We start from the raw sequence: 20,545 nt of genomic DNA on the forward strand, positions 1-20,545 counted from the left end.
TGAGAGATTTCTTTGAAGCAAAGCTTTGTGACATAAAACATTGTGTAACAACAGAACAGGGCTGTCCCCTGGGAGCCAGGCCTGAGAGTTCAATGATAAGGTGACCATGCCAGCACCAGGGGTCGGAGCCCTGGGGACAAATGGGGGTCAAGGAAACGTGGGTGAGCAGGGGGAGGATGAGGAGGGGGGACAGGTATGGCAGAGGCATAACCACAGGGTCGTTTCTAGAACAGTCTGTTCTCACTTAGCAGTTTCATCTCTTCTTCCCAGGCCTTTCTTCTCCAAGCTCAGTCTACAAACCAGGATTCATGGAAATCCTGGAAATCAGAGCAGGGCCAGGAGACTACATCTGGGTTGAATGAACCTATGAACCAAAATCTTAATCTCCTTTTTGAACACAGATGCAGAAACCCAGTATAAAATGTTAATAAAATAAGGTTAGCAGTTTATAAAAGTAGTAACACTGCAAACCAAGTAGAGCTTATCCTTGGAAGACAAGCACGTTCAGCACCAGAAAGTCTCTTCATGTGAAAAAATTACAGAGTCAAGGCAAAAGGTCACCATATCATTAAACGCAGGAAAGCATTTATTACAATTCAACATTAACTCATGATAAAAAATTATCAGCAAACCAAGAATAGAAGGAACTTCCTTAACCTAAAATCTATAACAAACATTATAGTTACTGAGCATAACCCCACAAAATTTCCCCAGTAAAGTCCAGTGAAAGGCATCGGCAGTCCTATTCAATGCAATAAGGTAAGAAAAAGAGATTAGAGGCATACCATGTTCGTAGATGAGCAGACGCAATGTACTAATTGTGTCTATTTCTTTTGAATAAAGTTATAAATTCAACGTAATTTTTATCCAAATAGACAAATGCAATATAACAGAAATCTTCCTCCAATATTGTCCTTTGTCATCTGTTAGAAAGGATGAGCACCTCCTCTATCTAGACTCAATCTTCACACCGGCAAAGGCAATGGATCATTTCCTTTCTCATCTACTCATGGACTTTATTCCTGCAACTATTCTCTGTTCTCCTTCATTATCAAATTCTCTCTTTTGATTAGATTTTTCTTATTAGCATAAAAACATCATAAGTGGGCAAGCCCTATAGAAATCAAGACTTATGATAAAGTTATAGTAATTAGAACAATGTGTTTTTTGGCACATGGATGAACACTAGATTGACGAAACGGAGCTAAGTCCAGAAAGTTATCGATGACTCGCCCACCACAGTCTATGAAAGAGGCCAACGTTCCATTTGCTCTCTTCTGTCCTCTAACTACACTCGTGTGCTCAGTGACCTCCTCAGGTCCTGTGGCTCTAATTACTATTATATGCTAATGACACCACATCTATATCGACAGACCTAACTTCCTTTCTGAGCTCCCGGCACATACACACAGCTGCCCCTCAGACATCTCCGTGTCTAACAAGCTAACAAACAATATTTTAGAAACAGAACTCCTGCCTCCACTTTCCTTTCCTGCCTTCAAATGTGCTTCCCCTGCAGGACTCTCATTTCAATAAAATGCCGTCACCATTTGCATAAGTGGTCCAAGAAGAAATCTTCTTCTCCTTTCCCCCATCCACACGAACTCAACACCTTGACCTTCCAAACGTATCTAGAATCCAGTCGCTGCTCCTTGCTGCTCCACATGCGTCTAAGCCGCCACCAGAGCCTGTTGTCTGAACTGTGTTAATAGCTTCCTTGTTGGCATCTCTGCTTCCACTCTCGGTGGTTTTCCATCACATTTGAGTAAAATCCTAACTTTTTATCTTGGTCTGGAGGCCTTGCCGTCCTCACCTTGTCTTCTACGTTTTCCCACCTTATTGATTTTGCCTGGATCCTCTGTCTTCTCAAGTTTGCCCCAAACACGCCGAGCTGCTTCTGCTTCTTGGCTTTGCTCTTGCTGTTTTCTCTGCCTGGAAAATCCTCCAGGTCCCTTACAGTCTGTGCTCCATGAGCACAGGGCTACTGTCTGTCTGTCTGTCTGTCTCATTCACTGTTGTATCACCAACATTTAGAACAGTGCCTGGCACACAAGAGGCATGCAATAAACATACATTAAATGAATAAATGTTTATAGGAAAGAAAACATCCAACCCCTTTATGATCTCTGCTGGGGAAGGATTTGTGAAGAGGACACTAGGAGACAAACCATGAACGACCAAAGCACACATCTTGTTCCTTCGTCGTTCATCCTTTTCCAAGACCCTTTGTCATCTTCTCAACGATATGAGAGGACCTGAGACAGACAGTTACCAGGAGAGAGAGGAGGGGCTCAGGAGTCTCTGCCCCCACCCATGTCTCCATCTTGCTGGGTTCAAGTCTCCCCATCAGCCTATGAAGTAGGTTCAAAAACTGAGATCAAAGGCCTTGATTTACCTAAGGCGCCAGTCTGTCCATGACGTGTATTGGAGCCTACTTGGCATGCAAATTAACAGTTCACAAAACGAAAAATACAATGGCCCAACGGAAATGTGAGGAAATGCCCAACTTCACTAGGAAACAAGAAATATCAATTAGAGCAATATTTGCCTAGCAAACCAGCGAAGCATGTTTAATGCTAACATCTTGTTTTAGTAAGGGTGTCCTGGGTGGGGGTGGTGCCAACTAATTCATGCCTTTTAGGGGATATTTTGTATATTTATTTATTTTTAAAATTTAAGATTTGTATCAAAATATGCATAGACTGTAATTTATTTAAAATTATTTAAAAATATCTATTTAAAAATACATGTGGCTTTGGATCTGGCGACTCCAGCTTTGGGGAAGTGTCCTCAGCTGGGCTCCTTCCACTGGGCAGAGCACTGGGGTCCTACCCCCCTCGAGCATCCAGCAGGACGGCCTCACAGGGTTCTGAGGAAGCAGCCGTCACAGGGGGCTGTTGCCTTGGCTTTGGGGGTCTGGGGCGAGCCGCTTCTGTTATTTGGGTCTTGGTGTTCTCGTCCGTAAATGAGAAGCTTGGTAAGACCAGTCCTGAAGTCCCCGCTCTGATGTCTGGAAGAGTGCTGTGATTCCGTGGTGGCGGCTCATTCTGGGGAACGCCGCCCTAAACACACTCAGATCCAAGTGGAAGGACTGTTTCATCAGCTTTCAGGAGGACAAATATAATGCCGCGATGAACGTCAGGAAGCGGTTTTCTGATACACGTATTCCTTAAGTATGCATGTTACCTCTTTGTCAGTTGCACTGGAAAAAAAATAAGTAATCCCCAGTCAATCTCTCATAATAATAAGAGCCAGGCATGGCTTAATCGCTTCGGTTAAGTGGTCATGACGTTGCCAGCACTCATGAGTGCTGCTATGTCAGGCCCCCAAGACAGCTCTGTCCATCTATTCGGTGGTGATGGGCTGGGTTGCTGGTACAATTTCTTTTATGGGTTAACACATGGAGTTAAAACGCCTAAATGGTTAAATCTGATATTAGGTATGGGTTCTTCAACAAGGAAAAAGGGAGGAAGAGTAATGGGAAGCCCCCCTGTGATAACAGTAGCATTAGTGTTCACGTGGGCGTGATCATCGTAAGTGAAATGCTGTAGGATTATGACACGCTTAGGATGGAGTGGTAGTTTTTCGCTGTATCTCCCCCTCCCCTTTCTTTTTTAGCGCAGAAGTGTCTTAGATATTTTCCTTTTAGAAGCATAAACCCATAGTCCCAAATAGTCCCTAGGTAGTCTGATAATTTGCAAATGACAGGACATTTGGAGTACATTTGGACAGTACAATGGAGGACCCACTGAGTGCCAGATGCCCCTCTCAATCCTGAGACTCAGCAGCAGAGAGTGAATGTCACTTCTGTCATGGGGCTTATTTCAGTGGGCAGTAGGGTCCCTGTTTGTTAGAAATGAGCTGAGCTTTCCTGCCGCAGGGATGTGCTGTGACCACGCCCTCCTGCACTCTCCTTGGGTTGGCTCCACCAGGCTGAGCTGGCTCCTTACCATGGTCCACGATGGGAGGGAGGGGCTGGGTTTGGGGGCTAGGCGGTACATTATAGTATCTGGCGCCAGGCACAGTTCCAGGCACACAGTAGGTGTGGTATCGTAGGACTTGGTTTTTCCAAAAACGGGTCTGGATTCCAGTTACTGGCCAGTCCCTGAGGGCAGGAGCAGAGTCTGGTTCTTTCCGTGTCTCTTCACAGAACTAGCCAGTTCAAGAGGGTGAATGAGATCCCACTGGCTATTGGGTGGCAGTGGTGACACGCATCCTTTACAAGATCCTGTTGCCTTCTTTTATTTGCATAAAGTCACCTGGAGATCGTTCTTATAACATGGAAGTCATCAGATTATGCTCCTCAGACCGTCTGCAAAGCTCCTTCCCTAAGAATCCAAGAAGGATCCAGGGCCCACCAAAGGGAGAAAACGTGGCCTGCCCTTGCCTTCGCTCAACAGTGCTTGTCAGCGCTATTTTGGTAATTCACTCAAACCAAGGAAGATCAGGAAATTTAACTCTGCACCGCGCTGTCTTCAGTTTTCCTGGCAGAGGCTCTAAGTTACCCAGAAGCCACCCAGACCCAGCATCTCCTGACTTTGGGCTCTGGAGCCTCGGGATAGTCACATAAAGGTGTGGGGGTCGGTGGGAGGAGGGGACGGCATTGTTGGACCGTCATGTGGGATCAGGCATGTGACCTTGCAGAAAAAAATGCGCCTTCTGGGATGGCGGCAAGGTGAACATCGTTGAGTCTTTTCTCCCCTTATTTCTGCAGAGGGGCTGCAAGGTTTTTACGAAATTAGCTGTTTACAGAAAGGAACTTGCCTGCTGCTTGTATTATCTTTCTTTGATCTAATAACCAAGGAAATGAAGAGCTCAAGTTTTCATTTCTTGCTTCCTAAACTTTACGGGGGATATGAATGTAATAATCATGGTCTTTGGTTTTTCTAGAATGGACTAGATTGAAAATATTGTTATCAGACGACGTGATTACATTCCTCATCATGGCAGGAATAGGCTTCTGTAGAGTCTTCATTTACGGCCGCAGAGGGTGTCTGACCCCGAGGAGGACCGACCTGGGGCTGGAGGGGCTGGCTTCCACCACCCTGCTATCATTAAGCCATACTTCCGCTTGGCTAGCCTCTCTCCACGCCAGCTCTGTGGAGCAGCCTGTGGCACGAGCTGGAGGGGACACGAGGGCATTCATTTACTCGTACTTTCACTTCCTTGTGCTTTCACCCACCCGGGGAGGTGGAGCCCTGACCATTTTGGGGTTAGAGTAATCTGCTGCTAACTTCCTCGCTGGATGGAGTATGTCCACTGGTGGGGGTGTGTGGGGTAGAGAGGGAGGGGTCGCCGGAAGGACAGGGTTCCTGCCACCCACGGGGTTGCTGCTGGAAGTGCTGACCGTCCAGGGTGTGTGGGAGCCACTCCTGACTCAGAGATGGCTCACTGAGTATGCAACCCACCGCCAGTCCCCTTCTTGTATTGTTCTCATTGTACACTTCTCGCTCTTATTCATTCAACAGGAAGTTATTTAATGCCTGGTACATGCCATTTATTCATTCAGCACACATTTATTGTGTGTTTACTACATTTCAGGAGGCAAGCTAGGGACCGGAGACATGATCCCAGCCAGACCTGCTCCCTGGGAGTCCAGCAGGGGGAGGCTCGTGCACCCGTGTCCCGAAGAGCAGGAGGCGAAGCAGTGGGCAGGTGCCAGCGGAGTGGAGGGGGCGGAGGCTGGACTGGGGTGTCTTTGGGATCTGGATGACCTGCATCCTCAGGATGTCCCCAACGTGCATTCCGCATGACACTCGGGTACCCCTAATGCCAGGGCTTGAGACAGTAAGTGTTAATCCCTAACCGTAGATCTTTCAAAAGCATTGTAAATCGTTATAAAACAGTGTATGCTTATTATAGAATATTTTGAAAACGCAAGAAAGTTTAAAAAATGAGAAAAAGAAATAAAACCCAAACCATGAAAATATTCACTCTGATACAGCGATGTGTCCCCTCCAGTCTTCTCCTTATTCACGTTTGAAGTGGCTGTGAGCGTAGCCTATTAGAACGGGGCAGTCTTGCTTTCTAACGTCAGGTGTTATCATACGAATTTCCTAGACCTTTAAAGATTCTTTGTAGACAGGATTTTTTAATGACCGAGTAATATTCTATGATTTGGGTGTGATTTTTTTGATTTACAACTTTCTGTTACAAACAAGGTTTTGGTACCCATCTTTGTTAACAAAATATTATGGTTTTATTTGCAGTTTTTAAATTGCTTCCTTGGGATAGATTTCTAGAAGCAGAATTGGTGGATCAAAGTATATGAATGTTTTTAAAGGTCTCGGGTGAATGTTATCAAATTCTTTCTCAGAAATCCTAAAGGAACATGTGCTCCCACCGCTCACTGGCTGGGGCTCCGGCGCGCTGTGTATATGCGCCATGCGCCTCAGCGGGGTTGACAGGCGAGAAGGTTGCTTCTGTCTTGATTGTATTTCTCATTTACTGACGAAGTTAATTTTTATTAGCTATTTTTATTTCTTTTTGCATCAATTCCATGTCCTTCCCTAATTTTCTGTCTTCATCTTAGAGATTATTTCCGTTAGCTAAGCTTTTTAGTTTAGCATATTCACCTTTGCTATGTGTATTGCAAGCATTTTCTCAAGACTCTTACTTAATTTTTAAAAATATTTTGTTTTGGTGGACAACAATTTTATATTTGTATGTTGGATCTGCCGATTTTTCTTCATTTCTAAGAAGAGCCTTGACTTTGGTACAAACTTACCGCAGTTATTTTAGATTTTAGGCGCTGGTATTCTAGACTGCCTGTGAAACTGACTTCGAGGAAATACGTGTAGTCACAGTAGTTAATGCACGGAACCGAGTTCTGCCCCGTTGGGACTTGACATGGTGGGCTCCCCCAAAGAAAGGCTTCTCGGAGTAAAAGGGGAGCTGTCTTATGGTGAACATTTCCTTTGTGCTCCGCTTGAGAGCCAAATAGTTAGATACTTCTATTCATCGGGCCTCGTAAGCAGACGCGAGCAGGCCTTCAGGATTCCACCTCCTGGGTTTCCCCCCAAAATACCTCTACACCGTACAGCTGGGATCTGTAGCTGGATTACAACCCTTCACTCCATCATGTTCCCAAGGAAAAGCAGGGAAGACGGTGGGGAGCAGAGGGAGCTCAGCGCCTCCTGTGGAGGGGGAGGGAAGCGATCTGCTTTTCTAGGGCAGAAATGCGGCATTATTTCAGTGTCACAGCATCCCTTCTTTGCTCCTTCCTCCCGCTTTATATTTCTGTACATATTTCATTAAAAATGAGCTCTTAGGGAGTCAGGTGAAAATGACAGGACTCCATCTTCAAACTTCATGCCTTCAGAAGTTTGCAGCAGTTCAATTTGACTTTGGAGGGGTCAGACCGAGTTCAAATTCTCCTGGTTAGAACTAGGGGACAGCTCACCCTAGATGATACTAATAACGTCTTTGTCATGGGGAGAGCACAGTGGCCATTTCTGCACACGAACAGAAAACCCAATAAAGTGAGATTTATAAGTGTCCCCACTTACTGATCTCAAGCAGAGACTTAGGTAGAACAGCGCCAGGCACACGGCCAGCCGGCGGGTCTCATGGTGGAGCCGTGGAGTCGTGCTCCGATGGCCGGCAGGCAAGGTCAGTGTAGGGAGTCTCCCCAAGCAACACTGGGAAGAGGAGCATGGGTCAGTCCAGGGTCAAGGAGAGACGGCGGCTGCCGAGCCTTCCGTCCTTGACCTTGGGATCAGATCTGCTGAGGGCCCTGAAGGTCGGAAGAGAACTTGGGGAGCACACTGAGAAAACTGCTTTGTTGTTCTGCCAGTGGTCAGAGCTCCAGCCTGCGAGGGGCCCATGATGTCTGAAACCTCTGCCCGTTCTGGGGCGAGCTGCCTGTGAGTCCTCCAAGGCGGATGTAGACACATTCTGGTTGTCATCCACATAACCTGTGACGAAACAGGCTCAGTGAGGGCCCGGGGAGTGCTGGAGGCGGACGGAGGAAGGAACCTTTGCTCGCTTTGCGACTCTTTCCCTAAATAACAAGCACATGAATCACGACCTCTGAGAGAGTTCTGGTGGTGACTCAGCCCAAGCCCAGCAGCGGCCCCGATTCTTCCCCCAGCAGGCCTGCACTTGACCTGGAATCTAGGCAGCGCTCCGACAACTCCGAGCCAGGAATTGTATTTGTTTTCACATTTGGGGTTAGAGCTAAACCCCGGAACATCATAAAAACACCGTTTTAATACAGGTGCCGTGTATGAGAGGCTGTTTCCATCCCAAATGCCGGAAAGCTACACCCCGAGTCGCCCCTTGCTGGATGTCGTGGTGCCTTCTTCCGCTGGGGTCTGTGAACCCGTGTACCCTCGGACTCTGCCCTTTGCCTCTGATTGTTCTCGCCTCGGTTTCCCTGTGAGTCCCAGTGACCAACTGCTGGACCCCGGGTGACTCACAGGATGGCAGAATACCAGGGTCAGAGGGGCCTCCGCAGGCCTCACACCCGGCCCACTGCTCCGTAGGAGGGGAGCCCAGCACAGAGAGGCTGGGGGCCGCACCCGGGTCACAGCGGGTTACTGGCAGAGCCAGGACTAGAAGCTGAGTCTTCCACTGACTGGTTTAGTGTTTTCTTCCATGATGAGAGTGCTCAGACATAAATTTACAAACATAAATCTGAACACGCTCCTGTGCTCACCAGTATCTATCAAGTGTCCTCTAGGCCAGAGCGCCAGCCCCTCCCACTGCCCCTGGGCCCTGCCCTGCGCCCTCCCTGCTCTGGCTCCTCACACTCACACGCGTTTCCCTGGAGCGGCGTGGGTCGTTACAGGGCATGTCCGGTCCTCCACGCTTCCGAGCTGTTCCCTCCTCTTCCTTCTCCCAGTCTTTCAGGGTCTTTCAGGGTCTTCTGCGGTCTTGCTAGGAGCTGTAAGCTACTTACACATTAGCATGGTGGTGACAGGAAAAGTGAATGATGTGTATCCCTCTCCAGACCCATGTTTAAGGAAACAGGGGGTACTTTGGGGAAATGGTGCCTCAGCCCAGCCATGAATTCACTTTTCTTGCCAAGAGCCAGCACGTGCCATGGTCCAAGGTGTGGGCTCGGGAACGGGGCTGTCAGGGTTCAGAGCCCCATGCCCCGTGCACCAATGGGTGACCTCAGTTTGCTCATCTGTGAAATGGGGGAGATAGAACACCCCCCTTGCTGAGTTCTCCTGAGGGTTTGTGAACTAAGACCCACGAAGTGCTTAGCATGGTGCTGACTTAGAGCAAGGGCTCAGCATGGAGCACATGTGCCGTGTCGGGCACTGATGGGCATGAGGCAGGAAATGAGGTCCCTGAGAGGACAGTTTTGGGTGGGTGGCCCTTGTGATAGTCCCTTTCAGGCCGCAGTGTGGGAGTTCCCTTGTGCGTCTACCCAATTACCATGGGCCTGTCCTGACTTCCAGCCTGGGAGCCTGGCACAGCTCCCTGGTCCTCCAGAGTTTCTTCTCAAAGCTGAGTGTTTCCCCCCCGACCCCGCCCATCCCCCACATGCCTCTACCTCCTTGCTCCTTGTGGCCAGCGGTGGCCTGACTCCTCCAGGGACTTCTCTTCCACGGTTGAGCCACTCTGCACGCCCCAGTGGCCCTGATGATGCCTTTGGTGGTCCCAGCTGTCACAGTGTCAGCTCCTCCACCAGGTCATCATGTGGGGTGGCACTGGCCCACTGTTGGGCATTTCTGGATGTGACCAGGTACCCGTCCTCAGGGAGTGGTGTCACAGGGCCAAGCTGGGTGGATGCCCTTGCTGCCCTGTGCTTGCCCATCAGCACCGCAGGCAGAGGCTGCGTCTGTGCTCTGCCTAAGACGCCTTCTGGATGGGGTGTGCGTTTGAAGACCTTTTTGCATCTCAAGAACGCGGACTGCATCCTACTCTGCATCTTTAGCACAGAGCACGTGAGGGGAGGGTGGCCCAGGATAAAGCAGGTGGCAGATGGGGAAGGGCCTGGCCAGCTGCGTGAAGGGTGGCGGACTTTACCGGAAAGGGAGTGAGGGGACCTGCAGGGTCTTGAGGAGAGAAGTGGATCTGGTTTATCCTTTTAAAAAAACACCATTCAGGCTGGTGTATTAAACACAAATTGGACGAGGATCTGGCATGGCGGTCAGAGAGTCTGGGGGCGAACAGTTGGTGCAATGGGTGTGGGGCCAGGTTGTGGCCCAGGGTGCAGGCAGCTGCTGTGAAGTATTTCGGGGGTGGCGTGACACGGTTTGGCTGTGAGGCCATGAGAAAGGACAGTGATGATAGGAACTTGCAGCTCCCTGACACTATGGCGATGGAGGGACATCTCCTGGCACCGAAAACAGAGCAGGGAGAGAGGGGCTGGGCAAAGGGGCTTGGGGCAAGCTGGAGAAGGAACGTCCTGCAGGTCAGGCCGGGACAGAGTCCAGAGGAGTCTGCCTCCGACAAGCGGCCCGGAGAACTCGGGCGGAGCTGCTGGCGGACTCCTGTGTGTGCCCGCGGTGGCGCCCACATTGGGTCTGGCCGGCCTGCGTCTTCCGGCGCCTGCACCCAGCTTCCTCGTTCCCTTGCACCTGCATTTTCTCCTCTGATTTTTCTCGGAGGTACTGCTCGAGGGAGCGGGAGCTGCCGGTGTTGACGGCTGCACAGGGAGCTCGAGCTGGGAGGCGAGGGCAGGAGGAGGCAGATGGGGCAGCAGGGGCCTGTGTGGAGGTGAGGCTGAGGGCCACAGGCGAGATTCGACTTCCATTTATCTGCAGCATGTCACACTAATCTTATCTGCACTGCAGGTGAGTGACAAGTGTTACTGGAGTAAATATTTGCTCCCACTGTGGTTCAGCAGCCCTGGGTCTCTTGCACGCATCTGCCTCCTCCCTGTTCACCCTGCTGCGTAACGAAGATCCATCTGCAGGGTCAGGGGCCTCCTGACAGGGCCGCTGATGCTCTAGGGGCTGATGCCCGTGCCACTCGTCTGATGGAGACCACCGACTCACACGTGGCCACAGCGGCGGGGGCATCTCCACCATCACCGAGCCCCGCCCCTCCCTGCTCAGTTGGAGACGGAGACCCTCGAGGTGCGGGAGCTTCCCCAGGTGCACAGCAGCTGGTGCAGAGCTGGAATAAACCCGGCGTTCACTGCCTGCGTTAGCTTCTTTTCCTGGATGCACGTAGAGCCTATTCCCACGTTACACGGCAAACTCCTCGAGTTTGGTTTGCCCGAGAATCCCCTGGGGGCCTCTTGGAAGGCAGACTCTTGGAGTCCCACCCAGGAGCTGTGGTTTGGTGGGTCTGGTGCACTGGGTGCTAGCGCATCTTACAAGACTCTCCAGGCGACACTGCTGCAGGGGTCCTTCGATCCCATTTGGGGACATTCTCTCCCAGAAAGCAGGAGTCCAGCTGTGTTCACCTCTGCATTCCCCAAACAGCCTTGTCGCTTAGAGATGACAATAATAGCAACGATGGCCCTATCAGAAAGCTGGTGGGAGGGATCACAGTAGGGAGCTGAATCCGGGGCAGTTTTTGACCTGGGTGACGGAGCAGCTGAGAAGCGGAAGGTGGCTGCAGGGTGACACGTAGTCCATAAGTGCTGGGAGCTGGGTGCTGAGACCCCGGCAGAAGCAGGATGGAGACGGTTCCGTCCCGCAGCAGCTCAGCCTTGGAGGACGTGCCCTGTGCAGAGCGTGGGCTGTGGGAGGAGAGTGCATGGGTTTCTCCTTCCCAGGGATTTGACGTGCTCGTCCAGGGTCACCCTTCACCCCTGCAAGGCCTCAGTGTGGGGCTTGTTTTCAAAGCACACGTTGAGCTTGGACAAGCATGTTGTTGTGGAGCTGCTGTGGCTGAGGGTGTACGAATTCATAAGCTGGTGGAATGCTGGTAGAGAAGGACCTTCTTCTTAACAATACGTGGCTGTCACTGTTTCAGTCTTGAGCGGTGACTGCTGGCTGCCCCGGTCAATGCCGGCACGCCCGGAGCCGAGGGAAGCGTGGAGCCCAGTCTTCCCCATGCTGTGGATCAGCCCCTGACCAGGACGTGCTGGGCTGTCTGGTTGGGTCTGTTGGTGTGCCCTCCCAGCTTAGGGAGACGCTGCCTCCTGGGGAGCCAACCTCCTGGGCGGCCCTTGGACCCCTGTTTCGGCTGTGGGCTGGACACCCCTCTGCCCCAAATGCGGAGGCCTCCAGTCCCTAGTCTGACTCGGCTTTACCTGCGATGTTCCACCAGTGGAAGGGCCTTTATTTTGTTCGCAGTCTCTTTTGACAGCGCCTGGCATCTGCTGGACTTGCCCTTCAGGGTCTCTGACTAGCTTGGGAGACTCCCCCAGCCAGTGACTTGTGACTTTCCTTTGACAGCAGAGTTCCTGACTCTTCGAGGACGTCATAAGTTGTGTGATGGCACGTTTCTGGGTCTGCGCGCAGGGAGAGATCGCCCACAGGAGGACAAGCCTGTCCTCACCGTCTGCTTCCTCCCCCTTTCCTGCGCTGCTGCTGGCTGGTCCTGCTTGTGGAGCTACAATCCCCGAGGAGGCCCGGGCCCCGTGTGGGGAGGGGCGTGCAGCCCTGCAGACAGGCAGGCACCTGACGCCCCTCTCTGCACCCACAAGCGGCCAACCCTCCAGGAACTGTCAGACCAGGAGGCCGTGACTTCCCCTGTAGGAATTTGTTTTATGGGTCAGTTGTACAAGTGAAACTCAAAATGTCAGGGTCTATTTCCTTTCAGTGAGACCGGCCTCAGGGTCATGGAACATGCTGGAACCCCGTCCTGAAGATGCTGTTGGGAACGCTGGGCTGGGAGCCTCAGGCAGGGCAGCAGGATGCCTTTTCTCCTGCTCGTTTCTCCACACTGCATCTCTGATCACGTATGAGGCATGTGAACGGCCCCCCATCGGTGCCTCCAACCACCCTGTAAACCGGGCCTTGAGGTTTCTAATTCTTTTTTCCATAATTATTTCTTTTTCTTCTCATCACACCCCTGTCAGTTCATGTGAACATATGAACACATGAGGGGCAGGTGAGTAAACCGATACCGCAGATGGACTGTCGTTGCCTCCTCCTGCCTTCCTGCCTGGAGGAAAGTGAAGGCTGTCCGCCTTGTCTCTCCCCAGGGGCTGCCCAGCACACCCTAGGGGACAGTGTTGTCGGGAAGGGGGAGGACAAAGCTGTTTCTGGAGTAATTACTTGGTGTTGTGGGCTGAATTTTGTCCCCCGAACTATGTTGATGTCGTAACACCTGGTACCTGTGCATCTGAACGTATTTGGAAATAAGGTCTTTGCAGATGTCATCAAGCTAAGACGAAGCCATTAGGATGGGTACTTAATCCCATATGGCTGGTGTCCTTACAAGGCAGAAGAAGAGACACACAGACACACAGGGAGAAAGCCGTGTGACTCCAGAGGCAGAGACTGGCGTGATGCAGCTGTGAGCCAAGGAATGCCGAAGATGGATGGCAGCCCCAGGGCTGGAAGAGGCGGTGGAGGATGCTGCCCAGAGTCTCAGAGGGAGCAGGGCCCTGCCGACACCTCCATCTCAGACATCTGCTCTCCAGCATGGTGGGAGAAGACCCCCTGCTGTGTCAGCCCCCGGTGTGTGGTGCTTTGTGGTGACCCACAGGGGCTGAGACCCTGCCGAGGAGGCGGGCGGTGCCCCAGAGAGGCAGGCGGCTCTGTGGTGGGCTGAGAGTAGACCAGGGGGGCCGTGGCCTCGTGGAACTTTTACAGGTGATTCAGACCCTTCTAGATGTGGCCAAACGTCTTTCCGGGAAAGGAGGAAGTGAGGCAGAGGTCAGCAGGCAGTCGTCCCGAGAGCTAGACGGCATTCAGGGAGTCCCTCGTACCACCTCAAATGATCGCGTGGCTCTTTGATAGGACCCAAACACTTGCCACAGCATCCTCACACACGTGACCTTGTCTGGGCATCACTGTGACTCTGGCATAGACACGGCCATACAGTAGAGTCTCTACCTTGGAAATAAAGAAGCAGGCACAGAGGGAGGAGAGGGGACCACCGTGTCACGCAGCATGTCAGGCTGCTGACTCCAGGCCCAAATCGTTCCGCTTTCACTGAAGACTGTCTGGAAGGGAAGACTAGAGTAGAGCGTAGGGTGGTGGAGCCCAGGACAAGACGGCGCAGTGCAGCGTGGTGTGCCATGGTGCAGCGCAGTGCAACACAGCGCAGTGTAACATAATGTAGTGTAGGGTAACACAGTGTAGGGGAACAGTGTAGGGTAACATGTTGCCGTGTAACATACTATCATGTAACACAGTGTAGTGCAGTGTAACATAGTGCAGCGTGGTGTCATCCAGGGTGGTGCTGTGCAGTGTTGTGCAGTGCAGTGTGCTGCCGTGTTGTGTGGTGTAGGGTCATGCAGTGCAGTTTTGTGCAGAGTAGTGTGGTGCTGTGTAGTGTGGTGTTGGGCAGTGCAGTGTAGGGCAGTGTGGTGTAGTGCACCCCAGTATAGTGCAGTGTGGTGAAGTCCAGTGTGGTGTGGTGCTCCCTGGTGCAGTGCAGTCCGGTGTAGGGCAGTGTGGCGCAGTGCAGTGTGGGGCAGTGTGGCACAGTCCAGTGTGGGGCGGTGTGGCGCAGTGCAGTGTAGGGCGGTGTGGCGCAGTGCAGTGTGGGGCGGTGTGGCGCACTGCAGTGTAGTGTGGTCAGTGTACTGCAGTGTGGTGTAATGCAGTGTGGTCAGTGCAGCACCGCAGAGCAGAGCTCAGTCTGCATTGGCGTGGGGCAGCATTGTGAGTACAGCCCCTCTTTTGAAAGGTGGGCAGCTACCGCACGCAGTCAAGCCTGAGTGCCCACGTGGCCTACGCATCTTCCAGTATGAGTGATGATTCACGCTGTCCGCCTCCAGCAAGGGAAGAGACAAGGGCATCCTAAGATGCAAACTCTTTCCCGGCTGAGGTGAGGCCCGGCGGTTAATGACCACTTAGTCATGGCATTCTCACACCTGGGCACTGTGTCTTAATTGGAGTAATTGGATGGAACCTTGAAAACACAAGAACCCCCTTCCTGCTATTATGGGTGTGGGCCTCTTGTGGCGTTGCTGACATCGAGCCTCAGGGGCGGGCTGGGGGCGGGCTGGGGTGAGGCTCTCGGCTGTCCCTAGCAGGTGAGGGACTCCAGGGATGGCCTTGGTCCTCTGCTGCAGCCTTTGCATCTGACCCTTGAGTCCAGCCACTGTCCTTGTGGCTTCATACAGGTCCCAGTGACGAATGTGTTTGCGAGCCCAGGTCTCCATGCACTGACTGAGGCCATCTGGCATTAGGATAATTCTGGTGGACATGAAATGACAGCATTTCACTGGCAGGGACCTCATGGTGTAGGGTTCTTGCTGTCCTCATTCGGAGGCACCTCTCTTTGTCTACCCTTCCACCTCTCTAGGCAGCCCCCACAAGCCCCCAACCCACATCACCCACGTGCCTTCCCGAGAATGCTCCCATTCCAACACCTCGAGGGCCCGTGCAAACCAGCAATGGTCCCTGAGATCATCGAGTGACTGTCCTTATGTGTTTCCGTTCCCTGGAAGAAGTCCACACAAATTATTATGACTCATATGCAGGCGACCATTTCCGTAAGAGAAGCAGCCTATCTTGTTAAATAAATAGAGTAATTGGCAGAGGTTCGCTTATCTGCTGTGAGAATTTTAATTTCCGGGGGTAACATGCAGGAATGCATAACTGGGGATGGGTTAAACATGCAAAGTAGTGTTTTCATGTCAGAGGAGAGTCACCAACTGGGGATGTGAAGAGATTGTGCATGTATGTGCCTGTGTGTGAATGTGTGCCTGTGTGTGCATGCATGTGTGCACTGGTGTTTGCATGTGTGCACCTGTTTGAATGGATGTGTGCATGTATGAGCCCATGCATGCATGTGTGCACATACATGTGTGCATGCGTGTGCCGGTGTGCATGTATGTGTGCACCTGGGTGTACACATGTGTGCGCCTGTGTGTGCACCTGTGTGAATGGATGTGCATGCATGTGTGAGCCTGTGTGCATGTGTGCATGCATGCGTGTGCCTGTGTGTGCATGCATGTGCGCACCTTTGTGTACACATGTGCGCCTGTGTGCACATGTGTGCACCTGTGTGTATGTGTGTGTGTGCCTGTGTGTGCCTGGGTGCACGCATGTGTGCATGTGTGTGCCTGTGTGCTCCCGTGTTAGAATCATGTTCTGAACTGGCTTTGAGAGCAATGAATTCCTGTGACTTCCCGCTTTCCACCTGTGCTCTCTCTTTTTGATTAGACCTATCCACACTCTGTGTCACTCTTCTTTTCTTTTTCCCTCAGTGGACCTTTCACTGGCCTTGACCCATTTTGAGCAAATTGAATAGTATGTAACATCAAGATCTATCGCAAGTTTGACAGTCTATACACAATTTTAAGTAGAACTATTATCTGTGGTTTTAGTGAATTTTGATGAACTTTATTCTATGAATAGACATAAATAGAAATATGATTACAACAGTTGACCCCATGAATCGCAGATGGCCTGTGCCACGTCTCATTGCTCTGCTCAAGGTGGATCATTGTATTCATTTGTGTTTTGGCGCTGTGGTGTCATGGAATTCCAGCTCACAGAGTGAAAGCCTGGCTTCCAGGAGCAGCGTTCTTACTGCTGTCTCTGTCTGCTTCCCTGACTCTGTAACACTGGGCTCCTTCAAGGACCTGTCTCTGTGTCAGGCGGAAACTGGGTTGCTTCTCCTCTGGACCCTTTGGTGGGAGATGTCTTGAGGTATTTGGGGAAGGGCACGTGGATCCTGCTGTGGCTCTGTAAAGAGGAGGGGACAGAGGCCCAAGGGGACGGGTGTCCTAGCCGAAGGTGAGCTTAGCTGGCAGGAGAGAAGATGCTGCTGCGAGTGATGGTGGAGAGAAGACTCGGTGGGGAACAAGGAGCTGGGCAGACTCCTGGGCGGGGTTTAAAGCAAAGATGCCCGATGCCAGGACTGGGAGTCGGTGGGGACTGAGGGGGACTAGCCTGTGAGTGTCGGGCACAGGTCTCACCTCTGGAGGGGGGCTGGGACTGAAAAGCAAGGAAACAAACATGATCAGCCGGCTGGGCTGGAGGACAGCCCAGTGCTGGGATGGGGACACGGCTGGGCCTGGGGATAGGCTGGCTCCTCCCTGTCCTGTCTCTACAGGATGGATGGGGGCTGTGACCTTTGATTGTGTCCTGTCCTGTGGGGAGCAGCACAGTCTCAGCTTCTGAGTTTCACCTCCACGCTCCATGGCAGTTGGAAGCAGCTTAAGAAAAGACCATGCAGGCCGCGTGCGTTAGTTGCCCCGCTCTTTGTTAATTAGTCCATGTGGAAATGCCAGTGTTGCAGCGTGCGGGAGCGGAGCAGGAACGCCGTGTCCTGTGAAGCAGCTCCAGGCCGCAGGGAGAATCCACCTGTCAGGTCTGGGGTTCCGTCCCTAGACGTCTGATTCGCCAGCTGCTCAGCTTCCCCATTCCCCTGGGGAAGCTTTTCATTTAGAAACTGTCTTAAGTGCCTTTTACTCATGCTTATAGGAATCACGATTCCTCTCTGACTGAGCTGTTTAGAAGTGTGCAGAGCGAAGCTGGCCTCTGCCCTGTCCCTCTCTGGGTGGGCCTGCTCCCTTCTCTTCTCTTGCACGGGGCCCTGGGGTTTTTCCCTTCCTCTCCCCTGTTAGGAGTGGTTCTCAGAAAAAGATGAATATCAGCCATTTACATGCTAGCGTGAATGAGCTCCAGCTAACATTTCCCCTGATTCATTCAGTAAATATTAACTGAGGGCTGCTAGGTTCCAGGTGCCGGGGGTATGAAAATCTCATCCCTGACCTGTGGGTTTTAGGGCTAGAGTGGGCAATGGAAAGAGAAGCAGGTAACCATAAGTCAAGGTTGTAAGTTTTATTTCCAGGGTATTTTTAGGAGCAAGGGTGCGACTTAATATGGATGAGGGTTGGTCCAGAAAGGCTTCCTGGAAGAGGCGATGGCTAGGCTGAGTCTTGAGGATGAGTGGGAAGAGAGGAGAAGGTGTGGGTGTGGTCAGGCAGAAAGGCTAACGCAGCCAGGCCACACCTGAGATTGCGTGCGTGGGGAGTTCTGGGAGCTGGGCGTCCTGGGGAGTGAGGATGGACAGGCTGGAGCCTGGCCCTCTGCTTGCCAAGTGACTTGGCAACTGGGAGCAAGGGAGGGTTCTGAGCAGGAAATCCACACAGTCCTCTCGGCTTTTTATTGGTTGAACCAAATGGAATTGCCGATATTCAGTCATTTAGGGCTAACATGCTTGTCAGTTTTGTGTGGGCCAACCCAACAGAAAAAGTTGCTTGGGGGTCTTTGCAGAGGACGATGAGAGAGGGCCTGGGGGTGCGCGGCACAGAGGGGACCAGGCTGGTGGCGCACTCAGGAATGGGGCTGTGAGGAGGGGAGAGTTGAGAAAGGTTTAGGAGGTGAAACTGGCTGAGCTGGATGGACTGGAGGCAGGAGACGTCAGCCAAGGAGCAGTGAAGGGCGACATCCAGGCTTCCGGCTGGTCCACAGGGTGGATGGTGGTCTGTCCAACCAGGATAAGGGGTGGGCTGGATGGCAGGGCTTAGGGAGGCTGTGACAAGTCACTTTTAGATGAATTTGGGGACGTTTAGGCAACAGTGTGTAAAGCACTTGTCATAGAGACTTTGAAGTCTGACAAAATGTTAACATGGATTTAAAGGAATGAAGCTATAATGGTGGAGTTTTAAAGATGGATTGGATGATTTGGGGATAAAGGCCATGCCAGTCACCGATCACTCTCAAATCAGGCTTATAGGTGACAACAGTGTGGGACAGCTGTGGTCCTGCCCTGCTCTTTCAGACTATTGTGTGTCCTGCCAGCACTGAGATGGGATTCTCCAGCATCCATGTGGGCAGAGCGGTGATGGCCAGGCCTCTGGGTAGCTCAGCCTGCTCAGGCTGCAAGGCTGAGAAGAGGGGGAGCCGGGGGTCCCGGCAGCAGTGCTAGTGGACTCCTGGGGCCAGCAGGGCCCTCGACAGTGGGTCCCCATAGACTTCCACCCTGAAGGAGTCTGTTTCCAGGGCTCTTCCTGTCTTTGCCCTTTCTGGGGTCCCCTGTGCTGTGGCCCACTCCCCCTCCATATTCTGGGGGCCCCTGTGCTGCGGACTACTCCCCCTCCATAATCTGGGGGTCCCTGTGCTGCAGCCCACCCCCCCTCCATACTCTGGGACCCCTGTGCTGTGGCCCACTCCCCCTCTGTATTCTGGGGGTCCCTGTGCTGTGGCCCACTCCCCCTCCATATTCTGGGGTCCCCTGTGCTGTGGCTCACTCCCCCTCCATAATCTGGGGGTCCCTGTGCTGCAGCCCACCCCTGCTCCATACTCTGGGACCCCTGTGCTGTGGCCCACCCCCCCTCCATACTCTGGCGCCCCCTATGCTGTGGCCCACTCCCCCTCCATATTCTGGGGGTCCCTGTGCTGTGGCCCACCCCCCCCTCCATAGAACACCCCTGGCCTTGCCACTGTTCCCGACTAGTCTAGCTGCTCCCGCCATCCCCACACACACCTGCCAGTCTCTGCAGTCCCCTTCTGAGCGATGACTAATGGCAGTAATAATAACAGAGTGGCTGATAAGCACCTGCTATGTGCCGGCCAGGTTCTCTTCTAAGTGGCCCATGCACATTACCTCTTGAATTCTCAAACACACTCAGGAGGCAGGTGGGTCCCTTCCTAATCCCCAGGGCACAGACTAGGTGACGGAGGCACAGCAGTGGCTGGCTGGGTCGGGACGGGACCCCAGGAGGCCGAGTCTGTGCTCAGGCGTATGCAGGTATCGGCCAGGCCTCCCTTCCTTTCTGGGAAACAGTGCAGCTTTGGCGGGGGCCCTGTGGACAGTGCCATCACATGTCACATGATCATATGACCAGCAGGAATGGCTGTCGCTGGTGGGGAGGAAGCCCAGAGGCCATGGGCAGCAGAGGCTGCAGGCTCCGGTCAGAGCCCCTTAGTGGATGGCCACCTCCTGGGACACACGGTGGCGTGACCGACAGTCCTGGGAGTGCCACCAGGCAGGCTGGCTCCAGGAGGGTCTCTAGGGACACTGTCACCTGTCACCATCCAGTTAGGGCCAGGGAGGAGGAGCGAAGGAGTGGACACTGGGCAGGGTGCAAGGTGGAGACAAAGGAGGCCTGGAGCTCAGCCTGGCATCTGGGCACCGGTTCCCCGTCTACCCTGGGCTGGGCTGGGCTGGGCTGGCATCGGGGTGAGCTGGGTGAGCCCCCCCACCTGGTGCAAGCTGCTTTCCTGTCCTGGGTCACGTCCGGACACCCACTGGTGTCTGAAGCTTTCACACTTCAGAGGCTGCTGGGGCTTGGGTCCGGTCTGGGAATCCAGCTGCCGTGACTGCTGGGGGTGGAACTGAGCGGAGCGTCCAGCATCCCCTGCAGACGCAGAGCCAGGGGTCAGGCCGCCGCCATGCAGGTCTGCCCTGGGCATGGGGCTCACCACAGAGCTCTCTGCTGCCAGAACCCACTGCGGTCCCACAGGCCAAAGCCACAGCGAGCGGGCCACAGCTCCCGAGGCAGGTGGGCTCCTCTCTCTGCTGCTTGCGTACATACACATGCACACTCATCACACAC

This window comes from Equus przewalskii, chromosome 4 (genome assembly GCF_037783145.1).
Source record: "Equus przewalskii isolate Varuska chromosome 4, EquPr2, whole genome shotgun sequence".
Lineage (NCBI taxonomy): Eukaryota > Metazoa > Chordata > Mammalia > Perissodactyla > Equidae > Equus > Equus przewalskii.